The sequence below is a fragment of the Cetorhinus maximus genome, chromosome 11 (genome assembly GCF_964194155.1).
Source record: "Cetorhinus maximus chromosome 11, sCetMax3.hap1.1, whole genome shotgun sequence".
Classification (NCBI taxonomy): Eukaryota; Metazoa; Chordata; class Chondrichthyes; order Lamniformes; family Cetorhinidae; genus Cetorhinus; species Cetorhinus maximus.
Genome location: NC_135889.1, coordinates 39,100,641 through 39,118,629, shown reverse-complemented (window position 1 = coordinate 39,118,629; position 17,989 = coordinate 39,100,641). Strand labels below are relative to the sequence as shown.

The window sequence follows — 17,989 nt, the reverse complement described above, 5'->3', positions numbered from 1 at the left end:
CGTGGAGACTAATGCAGATATTTTCCTGAGTGTGCCAGGTTGAACCACTGGGGTAACACAAGAGAGGAAAACATGGAAGCTGGTGTAAAATTACAATTGGTAGCGATTTACAGAGTGCTGTAAGGACTTAGCAGCCTGTGTTTGAACTGCACAAGTGATATCATGCCATGATCTACAGTTAACTGGGAGCTTCAGGCACCAGAGCAATTCATGAGGGCTGTCTTTTGCGATAGCATGAAATGTCATTCACTCAGAGCTTTGTACTGTCACTCATGTAGAGCGAAGGGAGAAAGAGCGAGAGAGAGTGCAAACATGAGAGCAAGGGAGCACAGAAAGCACAATTGCAAGAGAGAACACATGAATGAGAGAGAGAGAAAGCGCGAGCGCAAGAGTAAAAACAAGAGCAAACATACAAGAACACAAAAGAGAAAGAACATGAAAGGAAAGAAAAAATAGAGAATCTTCACCAGTTGGATAGTGTGCAGAAATATTGGACTGATACAAAAGATTTAGGTGTGGCTCTAGCTCAACCTGGGTTTGGGCAATATCATCTAGTTCTGACCTACCTGGCAGCAACTCTCATGGTAATGCTTCAGATAGCAGTGTCTCATTTTTATATAAAACCATGAAAATCTTGGCTATGCACCATTAACAGAGTATTGTCAGCTGCGGCACAGTAGTGACACTCTTGCCCAAGTCAGAAAGTTGTGGGTTCAAATCTCATTCTAGTGAGGACTTAAATTAGACTGATACTTCAGTGCAGTACTGAGCCCCTGTCTGTCTCCACAGGTGAGTGTAAAAATGAAATGGCATTCTTTCTAAGGAGGGCAAGGGAGTTCTCTTCGGTGTTCTGGCCAGTATTTATCCCTCAACCTACAGCACTAAGAAAGGTTATTTGGTTACAATTACATTGCTGTTTGCAAATTGGCAGCCTTGTTTCCTAGATTACAATGTAACTTCATTTAAGGCTGTGAAAGGTGCTACATAAATGCAAATCTTTTTATGAATTTCACCTTGAACTGGGAGAAGATCAAGCGATGTGGACTCCTTTTCTCCTGGAGCTCTACACAACAGGTCCCCTAACAAAATAAACCCCTGCAGTGAGAGGTGTGGCCTGATGTCAGAGGGCATACACATCCAATGGTCCACAGAAAAATCAGCCCAATCCCTCTGAAGGTAGAGGGTGGCCTTGTGCACCTTTGTCCAGCTATGCTTCCCCCATCCTACATCCAACTCTGACCTGAAGCATGTCAAATTACTTCAGAAATGTCCACAATTAGGCTGTAAAGTGGGCCTCCTGTAAATGTTGTGCTTAACACACACAGCTGGGCAGTACCAGTCTGTAATTCTCTCTTTCCTAAAAAGAAAACTAAATGATTTCAATCTGGTTTGTTTAAATGTTTTCCAGTTTTAACTTGTAATCTGTCTCTAGCATTTAGTTTCTTGAAATTAGAATAGGTACAGGAATAGGGTGGAAGCATGGTGAGGATTTATCAAGTTAGCAAATATTAATTATCCTAGCAATGGCTACAAGCCAACTCGTTACACTCACTTTTAAGTTCATTATTGCTATTTGAGTGTGGCAATTTACAAATGTTAACACATGATGAATGTGTGTGTTAATAAATGACATTTCTTATTAACCACATTGTTATTTTGAGTGCAAAATATAGTAAGAAGCGTTCTAAAGGACTATGGGCTTTATCTAGGTCATAATAAGTTAAGGTCAACTGTCAGAATGTGTTCTAAATCTGGATGCTATCCAGTCTCAAAATCTACACACAAGTTATATCAAATTGTTCAGTGTAAGTCAAGCCAACATCCTTTGATTCACAGTCCTGACTGGTGAAACAAATTCTAATGCTTGAGTATTGCTGAAAAAAAAGTTGTCAAAGCTTTTCATCTTGCACTCATCAGGACAATTGCAAGAATACCAACGTCGGGGAAGCAACAACTTTATACTGTAAGAGAAGAGAGTGTTGATTGGTAGAGGCATTGCCATGGAGAATTGTCAGTCACCTATTAAATGGAATATTCTCTATAGCAATGCCTCTACCAATCAGCACTCTCTTCTCATACAGCATAAAGTTGTTGCTTCCCCTGACATTGGTATTCTTGCAATTGTCCTGATAAGTGCAAGATGAAAAGCTTTGACAAAATGTCTTTTTTCAGCAGTATTCAAGTTCTGTACTACCAAACAACAATTCTAATACTCTTCTGAAAATCATCTAGCTGTTCAGCACGTTTGGAAATACACTTTGCGGCAGCTATTACAAACAATTGAACTATTCCGATATTTCAGGGTTAGAAAATTCTCCATAACGAGGACGGGATAGTCACATCACAAGGTACGTTTTTAGCTTTTTAACTTAAGACTTGGTCACTAGGACGTTTCAGATCAATTTGCTTTGGAAATAAAAATCCACATGAATGCAGCCAACAATCCACCCTCAACCATTCTGGCAAAATTCTGGTCATTTCTCCAATTGCAGTTTATGGGGTGTTACTGAGGCAAAGTTGCTGCAGCTTTTGTGCGTATACATTTATTTTTGAGTAAACACGCTGATTCAGCAAGATTAAGAATACAAATCTGAAGGAGAGAAAAATAATGTAAGGCTCATTTCCTTTTCACAACCACTGGACATCTCAAAAGATGAACAAAAGTACTTTTTAAACCTAGCCACCTGTAATGTAGGAAACATGGCAGCCAATTTGCGTGCAGCAAAATACCACAAATGACCAGATAATCTGTTTTGTGAAGTTGATTGGGAGATAAATAATGGCTAGGATACTAGGGGTAACTCCCTTGCTCTTCTTCAAAATAGTGCCACAGGATCTTTTAAAGTGTCAACCTTGATTTTCATGCTCAAGCTCCAGAGTGGGGCTTGAAACCAGAACCTTGTGACACAGGAGGCAAAAAAGCTACACAACTGAGCCATGGCTGACAGATCACTGAAGCCTCCTTAAGAAAAATAATGTGCTAAATGTAATGGGAGAATATACATATTTCATCCCAAACCCTTCCCAGAAAAATCACAATGTTAAAAACTGTAAAACGAATAGCTGCAAGATCCCCAGTTAGTAAATATCTGGTCATCATTTTGAGAAGAACACAGCATTCAAGAATGAAAATACTGTTTTGTAACAACCAGTTTTGGTAAGCAACATGAAGAACATGCTGCACACGCTAAGTTATATTAAGCATGTCTCAGTGCTTGGTCTTTAATAAATAATAAGGAATGCTAGCCAACTTCTGGTTCTGTACTGAACTGGCATTTGCCAAGTAAATTGATGGTCAAGTAATGCATCATGTAAGACACTAAATATTAAAACAGAATGTCAATGTCTAGCCCATTATTGTCAGACAAAACAATTAATTTGAAATGTAACAGCCAATGAATGAAACAGCCTAACAGTTAACTAACCTTTTGAGCAGTTTTAAAGTATGCACAATTAATGTTCTTGGGACTTTCTTGTAAATTTCAAAATTCTTTTGAGGTTTAACAGAAAATGTACAAATCAGAGCATTTCTTGTCTACTATTTTCCCCCAACTGAACATTTTGCTTAATGATTTCAATGTTTCTTTTGGTGCAGTAATCTCATTCCATATTTTTCTTCTTCATTCCTGTCACAAAGACACTCACTTTTGCTGGAATATGGTAATCAGGTAAAATCAATGGCAACAAGAGACTGGTTCAACTCTAAATGGCATCACAGCTAAGCACAACTCTGCCTTTAACTGACAGACACACATTCTTGCAGGGGTCACCAAGTAAAGAGCAAGAACAGAATGAAGTACTGGCTTGCCTTTCCCTACCTAACCAACCGTGCTACTGGGGTCAGTTGTAAATTTTTTTTTATATTCATGAATATTGCTGGCAAGGCCAGCATTTGTTTTTAATTATATAGAATAAGGTTAAGCATAAACTGGTGGTGGGCACTGATTGGATGATTAATTGAGCACACAATGAAACACTTATTGACACTAGTGTGAGAGAAGAGTTAGGAGCTATACATATTTGGCAGAATCCAAATGGAGCATTGGTGAGCAGACTGTTGCTGAGCAAGTGCCGCTTGATAGCACTGTCAATTACAGCTTCCGTCACTTTGCTGATGATTGAGAGTAGACTAACAGGGTGGTAATTAGCTAGATTTGTGGACGTTTTTGTGGACAGGCCATACCTGGGCAATTTTGCATATTGTTGGGTAGATGCTAGCATTGTAGTTGTACTGGAACAGCTTGGCCAGGGGCTCTCGCCTTTGCTATATTCTGTGCACTCCATTGTCTCAATATCGCATGGAGTGATTTGAATTGGCTGAAGACTGGCATCTGTGATGCTGGAGGCCCCAGGATAAGGCCGAGTTTATCATCCACACAGCACTGAAGATGGCTGCAATGCCTCAGCCTCAACTTTTGCACTGACCTTCAGGGCGTCCTCCTCATGAGGATAGGGATGTTCGTGGAGCCTTCTCCTCCGATTAGTTGTTCAATTGTTATGAATGCAAGGTTTTATAAGATGATTATGTTTTGGACTGCCTCTTTTAACTTAAGGTAAAACAGGGTGCCCTGGGAAAGGGAGATAGGTTGTATTGGGCTCTGCACAATAAGAAGCATGGTGATGTTTACTGTGGGGACAAGAGGCCCAGGTCACATGCTATTGAAATCCATGTGCCAGGTTTTATACCTGAATACAGGGAGGCAGCTGTTCTTGCTTTGTGCAAACTTACAGACTCTCGGGCAGTCTGATTTTTAAAAAACCCTGGACATTGAGAGTCAGAGAGAGAGAGAGATCAAGATCCAGGGGGAGAGAGAGAAAAACAGGAAAAGCTGTTGCTGTGGTCTGCAGAGGGAAAAAGTTCTCTGGTCGAAGAGGTGAAACCTGTGGAAATTTAAGAACACTGGAAGATTCATCCTGGCATGGCCGGAGGAAGGAATCTCCAGAGTGGTCCTTGCTGCTGCAAGTCGGTTCAGCAATTCTTGGAAGGCCAAGGGAAACGGTTTTCAACAAACTCTAGACATTACGACTCAGCAAAATGGGGAGAAGTGAATCTGTTGGAAGCCGGGGGTAATTTCTGCAGTCTCTACATAAACAGTCCATTGTGCAGAGTGCGTGATGTAAAGTATAACTGTGGCGTGGGTTTTTTGAGTGTGTTAAAGCGCTAATAAGGGATGCCTTTTCTGTAGTTTAGAGTATTGGTTGCCAACTAAGTAACGTCTAATAATGTTGATTTTAATTTTTTATTACAGTAGAAGTCTTAAAAATTGAACTCTTGTTGTGCGATTCCTTTAAGTTGTTCACTGGGAATTCAAGGTTTTTTTTTAAAGTTATTAGTCTCTCCTGGGTTTCGAAACACTGTCCACAGATGCTGCCTGACCTGCTGAGTATTTGCAGCATATTCTGTTTTTATTTCACCTGACAGCATCAAGTGCCCTTTTTAAGGGTATCACTATTATAATAAACTCATGGTCCAATCAAGCTAAACCACAACAACTTGCATTTATATAGCACCTCTAATATAATAAAACATTCTAAAGCACTTCACAGGAGTTCCATAAAGCAAAGCTTGACACTGAGCCACATAAGGAGATATTAGGGGTGATCACCAAGGAGCATTTTAAAGGAGAAAAGAGGTAGAGAAACAGAGGGCTTTAGATAGAGAATTCCAGAGCTTAGGATCTTGGTGGTTGAAGGTACAGCCACCAATGATGGAGCAATTTAAGACTGGAGATACTCAAGAGGCTAGAATTAGAAGTGCAGATATCTCAAAAGGCTGTGGGGCTGGAGGAGATTAGAGTGATAGGGAGGGAAAAGACCATGGAGCAAATTGAAAACAAAATGAGAGCTCTGAAAATTGGGGTGTTGCTTAACTGGAGGCCAATGTAGGTCAGCAATCACAGTAGAGATGAATGAAAGGAACTTGGTGCAAGGCAGGACACAGGCAGCAGAGTTTTGGTTGACCTTGAGTTTACAGGGAGTAAAATGTGGAAGGCTGGCCAGGAATTAATAGTTAAGTCTAGAGATAACAAATGTATGAATGAGGGTTTCAGCAGCACTGAGCTAAGGTAGGGATAGAGCCTGGTGATGAGACTTTCAGCAGTAGCTGAGCTGAGGCAGGAACGGAGTCTGGTGATGAGGGTTTTGGCAGCAGATGAGTGAGGCAGGGATGCAGCTGGGCAACGTTACGGAGGTGGAAACAGGTGGCACGGGTATGTGGCTGGAAGCTCATCTTGAAATCAAATATGATACCAAGGTTGAGAGCAGACCAGTGCAGCCTCAGTTAGCTTTTGCCAAGAGGGATGGAACTGGTAGGTATTGAACAGTTAATAGATGAAGACAATGGCTTCAGTCTTCCCAATATTTAATTAAAGGAAATTTCTGCTCATTCAGTACAAGATGTCGAATAAGAAATCTAAAAATTTAGAGACTGAAGGAGTTGAGAAAGGTGATAAGATACAGCTGAGTGTTGTCAGCGTACATGTGAAAACTGCTGTGTTTTTGAATGATGTCACCAAGAGATAGCATGTATGTTAGCAATAGGGGGGGACAAAAGATAAATCCTTAGGGGACACCAGAGATAAAGTTGCAGTAGCAGGAAGAGAAGCCATTGCAGGTTATTCTCCGGTTGTGGTTAGATAGGTAAGAATGGAACCAGGGAATGCAGCTGTAAGGAGGATGGTATGGTCAGCCATGTCAAAGTTTGCAGACAGGTCCAGAGAAGAAGAAATAGTTTACCTTTGATGTTTGAAATAAAATGCTTAAAATAAAGCAACAAAGTCCCAACTAACCCAAAGGGAACTTTAACCACTAAATCATAATGCCGTTAAAGTCTCAGACACTTTATCTGAGGTGCCCAATGACGACGGATGGGAGGAATCTCTGGGGCAAGTGAAATATTGGAATATTTAACAATTAGGCGAGCGAGCTTTGACTTCCTCAACGCTGTGACAACACGCAACACTATTCCTTATTACCTCTCAAAACTCGTGAAAATTGCGACAACGTGTACACGTTTTCTCAAGCGGTGAGGTGACGGAGCCGCTGCGGGATCTCTCCAATCCAGTGTCGCAGCGGCTCTGCACATCGCCTGGGTTCAGAGGCTCGGGGAGAAGGCGGGGAGGCGGCCATGGACCTGGGCTGCTCCAGGCTCCAGCAAACAAAAAACATTTAGTGTCTTAGGACAGGTGCACGACTCCAATCTCACGGGAGGGGAAGATCACTGCCTGGTTTTCTAAAGCTGCAGCAACAGAAATACCTTGCATACCAAAGCTCTCCATACTGGAATTAAATGGTTAAATCTATTCATAAACATAAAATGTGGTTTTAGAAATATATTTAGTCATCGCAGTACGTGCATATGCAGAATGCCGGCCGCTCTGGTTAGGGGGGGGGGTGGGGGAGGGAGGTGAAGTTGTCCTGCAGTCTCCAATTCCAGGCCTCGGGGCGGGGGGGGGGGGGGGGGGGATCCCAAAAATATTCCCCTGGGACACAGGTAGCTCTGGCTCCAGATCTTGCACCAATTCAGCGGCTGATGATCAGACGGGAGGGAGGGAGTTGAACAGAGCGGTTACTTACCACAGGGGGGAAGCTCTGCTAAATCTCATCATCCCGAGCAGCCCAACAGTGTCCGGAAAAGATGAAAAGATCCCTCTTCAGGAACACTCACTGCGGCTGGTGCCGGCTTGCTCCCTCTCCTGCAACCGTCCTGTTTTTTTTCCCCCCTAATGCTCGTGTTCTTGCCCCCCCCCCCCCTTTTTTTTTTAAAAAATATATAAAATAAAATTCCCAGGCTCGGTGTTATTGCAAGCAATGCAAATCTTCGGCTAGAGGCAACATGGTCTGATTTGAAATCTCCTCCCCACTCGCCGCCCTCTGTTTCCGCTGCAGCATGTTTCCCTCCGCGGCTCCTGCTTCCCAACACTGCGGCCCGACCCTACACCAGAGGCGGCGGTTCACCTCCTCCCTCTGGGAAGCTCGTGCCGCTGGGCTGAGGCGGCAGGGGCGCTTCTGAAGAGAAAGCGCCTCCCGCACTCAAGTCTCTGACCAGCCGATCCACTTCCTCCCCTTGCCCCAAACTCTCCCCTCTCCACATCCCCAATTCCCGTCAAGGGGCGGGGCGGGGGGCAGATCTGGGCGGGATTCCTCTGCGTCATTGACACAGGGACGCCCCCCCCCCCCAGCCACTCCACTCCACTCCAGCGGGTGGCCTCCGAGTACCAGGGAGCCCCTCCACACCGAACCCGGTGCCTGAATGCGACCCACGGGCCCAATCTTTCCTCACGTCGAAGCGTTCACATGCAGCCAGAAAGGAGATTTCATTGGATGAAAAATGCTTCCTATATCGAAAAGACTGATTAATGGTCGGTGGAGATTTAAGATCCTGCTCCTGTCTTGTTTCAGGTTTCTAGAAAAGACGTATCGCCAGTCATATCTCGGGCGGGCGGGGTTGGGATGGGGTGAATTGCCCCGGTTTACTGCAGCATGAAGGTGACAACGGCAGGGAGAGCGGCCGGGCAGTACCCACCAGTCCGGGCAGTGCGTGGAATGGATCAGCACCAGTTTTACTGCTGGGCTTGGCAATTGATCAGTTGTCACAGAGATAAAAACAAAAAACTACTGCGGATGCTGGAAATCCAAAACAAAAACAGAATTACCTGGAAAAACTCAGCAGGTCTGGCAGCATCGACGGAGAAGAAAAGAGTCGACGTTTCGAGTCCTCACGACCCTTCAACAGAACTGAGTATAGTTAGGAGAGAGGTAAAATATAAGCTGGTTTAAGGTGGGCGGGGGGGAGAGAGAAGTTGAGGGGGCGGGGGGGGTGGGGGTTGGTTGTAGGGACAAGCAAACAGTGATAGGAGCAGATAATCAAAAGATGTCAGTTGTCACTACTTTCTTTTGAATTGCCCACCTGTTTCTGTCAAGGTAAAATGTTCAGTTGTGAACTAAATCCGGGGCCAACAGAAATGTCAACAATCTGTTCAAATAAAAGGCCGAACATGTATGCAGACACTCGGAATAACCTTGATCCTTTAGGAATAGTTTACACTACAATCATAAAAGGGAAGACACATGTAAAACAGAATGTGAGCGCCCGCCACATACCACCCTGGCGCGGCGGCGAGCAAGATTGTTTCCACCCCTTAGCTAAATTCCCAATTTCTGGAGTAACTGGGAGCAAAGACCAAATGAGAGCAGAATGCCTTAGTACACGAAAGAAAAGAAAATTGGAAGGTGTCACCAAGCCCTACAATCAGGAAATGTGTATGATAATCTGTAAATATAGTTATGAGTACTGAAGTCTAGCTCTAACGCACTGGGGAGACATAAATTACTGGATAGACATAAATTACTGGATAGACTTACTGGTCTATCTCCATGATAACAATATATTATAAACATGGAATTAACACAATATTTTAAAGAAATAAAGACTTCTGTCAGCTTGCGCTACCTTAAAAATTGTTCTGCCACTGCTTCGGAAAGTCTGGGGTTCAAGCTCTCTCGCCTCCAACGCTGAGGGGATGTGCATTCGTTGGAATACGAAACGGAAGCCCTGTTCAGACACCATGACAGCATTTGACGGAGACAAGTAAGACATTCTCCTGGTGCCCTGTCAACATTCCTCCCTTATCCACTCATTGAATCAGTAGGTCCTTGCGGTGTACCAAACTATGCTAAAATGAATGTAGCTTAAAAATAATCACGTAGCAAGATCTCACAGAGAGCAATGACACAAATTGCCAGTTAATGCTTTTCGTGGTGTTGGTTCCGGGTATCTGAGCCTGGACACTGGAATAATGGACATAAACCAGGAACACCTGTCACTGCTGCATGAAGCATCAGTCTAAATGATGTACTCAGGTCCTGAAGTGTAGTTTAAATTCATACCCTTTACCCCTGAGATAAAAATTGTAACTGAACCATATTCGTACCTACTCTATAACAGCTTTTCTCATTCAAGTCTTTATTTTGCCCAATGAAAAAAAAAACACCTCTGTGTGCACATTTGTGTGGACTATCTAAGAATTGTACAAAATGTAAAACATTGCATTTTCTCCCAATTACATTTTGGGTGCACCTTTTTGCTAATGAGCTCATATTGAATAAGTTACAGGAAGCCCAAATAAAAAAGGCATTCATAAATCATATTACTACTTTAATTCTTAACAAAATATCCTGTGAAACTTAATTCACTACGAAGTAGTACTTGTTTTTTGAATGCCGAGAACAGAGAGATGCCAAGAAAATCTACTAGCTGTCTTCACTCTGTTCCATTTTTTTGATCTGCAAAGTAGAAATTATGTCTACATAAAAAGAAAAGGAATAGGTATTAAGTAATAATGTAATGCTTTAACAAATCCAGAAAGAACTGCTATTTAGAGAGAAACACCAAAATTATATTTAATGAACATATGCAACTCGAGAAAAAATATTTTTCACAGCTGTACTTAAGACAAGGTTTATGATTTCCAAGACAGAGATAGGTAATTCCTCACTAAAATATACATTTGATGCCATAGCATGTTCCCACTTTAATGATATTCCAACTATAGCAATCTCTTTATTTAGCAACTATTAACACCAGTATGAATTCTGCTTCAAATTCCTTTGAATTTTGTCCAAATAAAGGGCTTCTTTCTGATCCACTGTATGGAGATATCATCCAAAAGCACAGAGTCAGTTTCCACGTGTTTGCTGATGACTCCCAACACTACCTCATGACCACCCCTCTGGCCCCGCCAATGACTCTAATTTGTCAGATCGCTTGTCCAACAACCGATTTTGTAAACAGAAATTTCCTTCAACTAAGTAGCAGGAATATTCTCAGCCCCTGCCACTACCTTGGTTTCCTAGCTACTAACTCCATCCCTTTTCCTGGCAACTATCTGAAGCTGAACCAGACTGCTCACAACCTTAGTGTTATAGTTGACCCTGAGATGAGCTTCTGACCTCATATCCACACTATTGCTAAGACCAGCTACTTTTGCCTCCGTACCATCGCCCAACTCCATCCCTGCCTCAAGTAATCACCAGCTGAAACTCTCATCTATGCCTTTGTTACATTTAGACTAGACAATTCCAAGGCACTCCTGACTGGCTTCCCACATTTTACTGTCCATAAGCTTGAGGTCAGCCAAAACTCCACTGTCCATATCCTGCCAAGTCCTATTCACCTACCAGCCCTCTGTTCACTGACCCACATTGGGTCCCAATAAGCAATGCCTTGATTTTAAATTATCCTTGTTTTCAGATCCATCCACGCTCTCATCTCTCCCCAAAATTGGAATCTCCTCCAGCCCTACAACCCTCCAAGGTATCTGTTTTCTTCCAATTTTGGCTTCTTGATCGTTCCCAAATTTAATTGCTTCACCATTGGCTGCCATGCCAAGACCCTAATCTCTGGAATCCTCTTCTTAAACCTTGCTGCCTCTCTAGTTGCCTTTCCTTCTTTGATACACTTCTTAAAACTTTTGGTCATTGGACTAATGCCTTCTTATGTGGCTTGGTGTCAGTTATGTTGTTTGATAACACTCCATTGAAGAACCTTGGAACATCTTAGATGCAAAAAAATACAAGTGATTGTTGTTGTTGAGACACATTTTCAAAATAAGCTTAGTACAATTACAGTGCAGATTGTACTCCCAGTAAGGCGATTTAGGTTTGTTTTCTAGCATTAGCAGACATAGAAACTGAGCTCATTTTATGAACCTACTCATTAATTCTTTACCACAACTCTCAACAAAACTTGGCAATGGAATGTTCCTTTGTTAATGATAGAGGGAAAAAAAATCCTTGACAGGATTTGTACAGCTAACAGTACCTTGCATCACAGGATAAGTATGAATGAGGGAGGTCATTCAGCTAATCTTGGCTCATCCACCTAAAGATACTCTATAGTTACCACCTCCACCCAACCCCCCAACCACCTCCCCCAGATTATTGAATTGTTTCTTAAATAATGTCAAGATTTTTACCTTAAACACCAAATCAGGAGCATTCCATATGATCTCTAATGGAGTTGCCTGGAGTTCAGATCAAGTGTAATTGTCAGGAGAAGTACAGTTAGAAAGAAGGGGTAATTGAATCAGGGTATGCAGATCTCATACATTCTATCTTTTCCTTTACAAATTTCTTTAACAAATTCCTATGGAAGTTGCCTCTGCAAATATGCAACTCACCAAGGCTTCTTCGACAGCACCTTCCAAACCCGCAACCTCTACTACCTAGAAAGAGAAGGGCAGCAGACGCATGGAACACCACCACCTGCAAGTTCCCCTACAAGCCATTCACCATCCTGACTTGGAAATATATCACCTTTCCTCCACTGTCGCTGGGACAAAATCCTGGAACTTGCTCCCTAACAGCACTGTGGGTGCACCTACACCACATGGACTGCAGTGGTTGAAGAAGGCAAGCTCACCACCACCTTCTCAAGGGCAATTAGGGATGGGCAATAAATGCTGGCCTAGCCAGCAACACCCACATCCCATGAAAGAATTTTTTTAAATTGTCTCATTATAGTTACATCCTCCTAACATTGATGGCAGTGCAGGGGCCCCAAGATGGTGTGTAATTACAATATGACAATTTTACATAGAGTTTCCATTATAATTGTGGACATAGGTGTGTAGGTACTTGGAAAAAGTCAGCACGTTATGTAAAAAAAAAGGACAGAATGTATCTAAAATGAGAATTAAAATACAACTGCATGCCCTCTGTCTGATTTTTCATGCTTTTTTGCCTCTCTTCACCTAAAGACCACACTTGGTCTCCTGTGTGCAACATTGAGGTAGATTTTATCCCTCACGGCAGCTGGTTGGAAGAAAGCCCCAGCTGCTGCCTGATAGTCCCACGGAGAGGTCCAGTCCATTTTGAGGGCTGGTCCTCACTTGTATTGTGCTAGCAGGTTGTGGACAAAAACTAAGTGCCACACAGCCTAACCAGCTTCTGGGCTGGTGGAAGGTAGGGGTCCAGGAAAGAGCCCTTATCTGCAGGGGAGGTTGGGGTGTCAGAGCAACAACAACCTGAGATGGGTTTGCGGAGACTGGAGGAGCTGCCTGCTGATATTGGCTGGGAGATTCCCGTTTAGCCCCAAAATTGCACTGCAGTCCTATTGACATAATTGGACCTCAATTAAATATGTTAATCAGCTGGCTACTCTTCAGTAGCCACCTACTCAGAAGGCACCTGGAAAAAAAATAGCCACAGCAGTGTTGGCAAGCTGTTAAGTTGTTACGCTCCATTTTCAGATGACTACCACCTCATTTCTGTCGAGCAAGAGGGCTTAAAAGTTCGAATCCATTTGTACAAAACCCTTGATAAATAACTTATCTTCAAATTTGTCAGAATTGCTTGCTATAATAGTAGATTTAGGCTACAGGAAAATAACTAACTGAGTAATTTGCTTAGCAGCAATTAATTGGTGGCAGAATAGGAATCAGTGACATATGTTCTGATGAAGGGTCATTGACATGAAACACTAACTCTGTTTCTCGCGCTTCAGATGCTGCTGTCATGCTGAGCATTTCCGATATTTTCTGTTTTTATTTCAGATTTCCAGCATTTGCAGTATTTTGCTTTTGACATATGTTCTGAAACCATTTACCCAAAGAAAAGTCTTGCAGTTGATTTAATTTGCTGCGATGAATTTAATTAAATATACATTGATTGAGGGAGGTCTTGTGGTGCAGTGTTACTGCCCCTACCTCAGGGCAAAAAGCTCTGGGTTCAGGACTTCACTTCACTTCCGCTTCAGGACTTAATGGCCACAAAAGGTACGTTCAAAATGTGGCCAAACAGGTTGCTTATCAGTCTGTAAATTCTTCCAATATGTCTGATGGAGGCAGTAAGAGCAGGAGAGTTCCTGGTCAGCCATACTGCAGAAGGCAACAGCAAACCACTGTAGCGCTTTGCCAAGCATAATCAAGGACCAATCCAATGGAAGTCCATGGTTGCCAACTTAAGGCATGGTACCTGAAGAAGGAGGAGGATATTGATTGAATATTTCTTAAAATCATCTGGCTGACTCAGCAAAGTGCACAGAAAGCAATGTGCTCCAGGAGATCAAGTTGTTAATGTGCTATAGAAACTTAGGAGCAGGAGTCGGTAATTTGATCCTCCAAGCCTGCTCCACCATTCAATAAGATCATATCTGAGCTGACTGTGGTTTCAACTCGACTTTCCTGTCCCCCAAAACACTTGACTCCCTCATCTATCAAAAATCTTTTGAATTCAGCCTTGAATAAATTCAATGACCCAGCCTCCACTGCTTTCTGGTGAACAGAATTTCACATACTGAAAAAAATTCTCCTCAATCTCCATCTTAAAAGGGAGACCTCTTATTCTAAAACTGTGTCCCCTAGTTCTATTCTCTTCCACAAGAGGAAACAACCTCCCAGTATCCACCCTATCAAGCCCCCTCAGGATCTTATATGTTTAAACTCCAATGGGTATAGGCCCAACTTGTTCAACGTTTCTTCATAAGATAAGCCCTTCATCCCAGGATGAGTCAAGTGAACCTTCTCTGAACTGCTACTAACACAATTTGATCTTTTTTCAAATAAGGAGCCAAATCTGTAAACTCCAGATGTGGTCTCACAAAGGTCCTGCAGTAAAACATTCCTACTTTTATTTATTTATTCTTTCATAGGATGTGGACAATTGTTGACCATCCCTATTTTCCCTTGAGCTAAGTAGCTTGCTGGGCCATTTCACAGGGCAGTTAAGAGTCAACCACATGGTTAGAAAGGCAATTTCCTTCTCTAAAGGACATTAATGAACCAAATGGGTTTTTATGACACAAATGGTTTCATGATCACCATTACTGAAGCTAGCTGTCAATTCCAGATTGTTAATTATAAATTATAAATCCAATTATTAATAGGATCTATATTCCACCAATTGCCATGTTGGGATTTAAACCAGTGTCCCCCCAGCATTATCCTGGGCCTCAGCCACTGACATTAGCATTACACCATCATCTCCCCTTGCAATAAATGGCAACATTCCATTAGCCTTCCTAATCACTTGCTGTACTTGCATACAAACTTTTTGTGATTCATGCACCAGGACACCCAAATTCCTCTGCGAGTTCTGTAATTTCTCTCCATTTAAATAGTACATTGCTTTTCAATTCTTCCTGCCAAAGTGAACAAGTTCACATTTTTGCACATTATACTCCATCCCCAAATTTTTGCCCACTCATTTAACTTGTCTATATCCCTTTGCAGACTCTCCACCTCCTCTTGACAACTTACTTTCCTACCTATCTTGGTGTCATCGGCAAATGTAGCTACCAGACACTCAATCCCCTCATCAAAGTCATTGATATAAATCATAAATAGCTGAGACTCCAACGCTAATCCTTGTGGCACTTCACTAGTTACAGTTTGCCAACTTGAAAATGACTCATACAGGTAATATCTCAGAAATAGCTGTAAATCAGGAAATGGAAGGAAGGGAGGAATTCAAGAAAATTACAATTAGTAGGGAAGTGGTACTGAGCAAATTATTGGGGCTGTGAGCTGACAAGTCCCCGGTCCTGATGGGCTTCATCCTAAGGCCTTAAAATAAGTGGCTAGTGAGATAATTGATGCATTGGTTTTAATTTTTCAAACCTCCCTAGATTCGGCAAAGGTTCCATTAGATTGGAAAATAGCAAATGTAACTCCTTTATTCAAAAAGTGGGGGAGACAGAAAGCAGGAAACTACAGGCCAGTAAACCTAACATCCGAAGTAGGGAAAATGTTAGAAGTTATTATTAAAGATTTTAAAGCAGGGCAGTTGGAAAAATCAAGGTAAGCAGGCAGAGTCAATATGGTTTTGTGAAAGGGAAATCATGTTTAACCAATTTACTGGAGTTTTCTGAAGAAGTAACGTGCTGTGGAACTAGTGAATGTACTGTGCTTAGATTTCCAGAAGACATTTGATAAGGTGCCACATCAAAGGTTATTGCGGAAAATAAAAGCCCATGCTGTAGTGGGTAAAATATTGGCATGGAAAGAAGATTGACTAGAGAACAGGAAACAGAGAGTTGACATAAATGGATCATTTTCTGATTGGCAAGATGTAACAAGCAATGTGCCACAAGGATCACTGCTGGGGCCTCAACTTTTCTCAATTTATCTAAATGAACTGGATGAAGGGACCAAAGGTATGGTTATTAAATTTGCTGATGACACAAACATAGGTGGGAAAGTAAGCTGTGAAGAGGACATAAGGAGGCAACAAAGGGATATAGATAGGTTAAGTGAGTAGGCAAAGGTCTGGCAAATGGAGTATAATGTGAGAAAATGTGAAATTTCTCATTTTGGCAGAAAGAATAAAAAAAGCATATTGTCTAAATGATGAGAGATTGCAGTGCTCTGAGCTGCAGAGGGATCTGGGTGTCCGAGTGCATGAATCACAAAAGGCTAGTATGCAGGTACAGCAAGTAATTAGGAAAGCTAATAGAATGTTATTGTTTATTGCGAGGGGGAATGAATACAAAAGTAGAGAGGTTGTGCTTCAGTTAAGCAGGGCATTGGTAAGACCACATCTGGAGTTCTATTAAGGAAGGATGTAAATGTGTTGGAAGCAGTTCAGAGAAGGTTTACCAGAGTAATACCTGGAATGGGCAGGTTATCTTATGAGGAAAGGTTGGATAGGCTAGGCTTGTATCCACTGGAGTTTAGAAGAGTAAGAGGTGACTTGATTGAAACATGTGAGATCCTGAGGTGTCTTGACACGGCGGATATGGAAAGTATGTTTCCGCTTGTGGGAGAATCTAGAACTAGGATGTCACTGTTTAAAAATAATGGGTCACCCATTTAAGACAGGGATGAGAAGAAATTATTTCTCTCAGAGGGTCGTGAGTCTTTGGAACTCTCTTCCTCAAAAAGCAGTGCAAGCAGAATCTTTGAATATTTTTAAGGCAGAGCTAGATATATTCTTGATAAGCAAGAGAGTGAAAGGTTATCAGGAGTAGGTGGGAATGTGGAGTTGAGGTTCCAATCAGATTAGCCATGATCTTATTGAATGGTGGAGCAGGCTCGAGGGGCTGAGTGGTCTAATCCTGCTCCTAATTCGTATGTTTGTATCTTCATATGACCCATTTGTGCCTACTCTGTTTCCTGTTAGCTAAACAATCCTCTATCCATGCTAATATGTTACCCCTCTACCATGAGCTCTTATTTTCTGTAGTAATCTTTGATGTGGCACCATATCAAATGCCTTTTGGAAATCCAAATACACCACATCTATAGGTTCCCCTTTATCCACCCTGCTTGTTATTTTCTCAAAGAACTCCAATAAATTAGTTCAGCACAATTTCCCTTTCACAAAGCTATGTTGACTCTGTCTGGTCACATTATGATTTTTTAAGTATCCTGCTATAATGCCCTCAACAATGGATTCTCATAATTTCCCTATGACTAATGTTAGGCTAACTGACCGAGAGTTTCCTGCTTTCAGTCTCCCTCCTTTCTTGAATAAAGGTATTACATTAGTTATTTTCCAATCCACTGGGACTCTTCCAGAATCTAATGAATTTTGGAAGACTATACCGAATGCATCCACTATCTCTGCAGCCACTTCTTTTAAGACCCTAGGATGCAGGCTATCTGGTCTTGGGGACTTGTCTAATAGTTTTACCAGCAGCTTTTCTCTGGTGATGATGATTGTTTTAAGTTCTTCCCTCACATTCATCACTTGATTTTCAAGTATCTTTGGAAAATTTTCTAAGTCCCCTACAATGAAGACAGATTAAAAAGGCTCGGCCATTTCCTTGTTTTTCATTATTCACTCACCAGAGAAACAACACTAGCTTTAGTTGCTCTTTTCCTATTTAAATACTTGTAGCAACTCTTACTATCTGTTTTTATATTACTAGCTAGCTTTCTCTCAACCTCTACTTTCTCCCTCTTTATTTTTTTAGCCTTTTTTTATTTATTTGTTCACAAGATGTGGTCACCAGCATTTATTGTCCTTGAGAAGGTGGAGGCGAGCCACC

General features: G+C 42.0%; 1 protein-coding gene across 4 annotated transcripts in view; it reads right to left on the bottom strand.

Moving 5' to 3' along the window:
• Positions 1-8,072, bottom strand: part of hecw2b (HECT, C2 and WW domain containing E3 ubiquitin protein ligase 2b) — a 413,575-nt gene extending 405,503 nt beyond the window's left edge. For 3 of the 4 annotated variants that reach the window (XR_013577941.1, XM_078551841.1, XM_078551844.1), the window contains exon 1: positions 7,576-8,072. The gene's annotated coding sequence lies outside the window, so the exon portion shown is untranslated. The remainder of the gene's footprint in view (positions 1-7,575) is intronic. The other variant, XM_078551842.1, reaches the window with a different exon arrangement.
• Between the last annotated feature and the right edge of the window lie 9,917 nt (positions 8,073-17,989).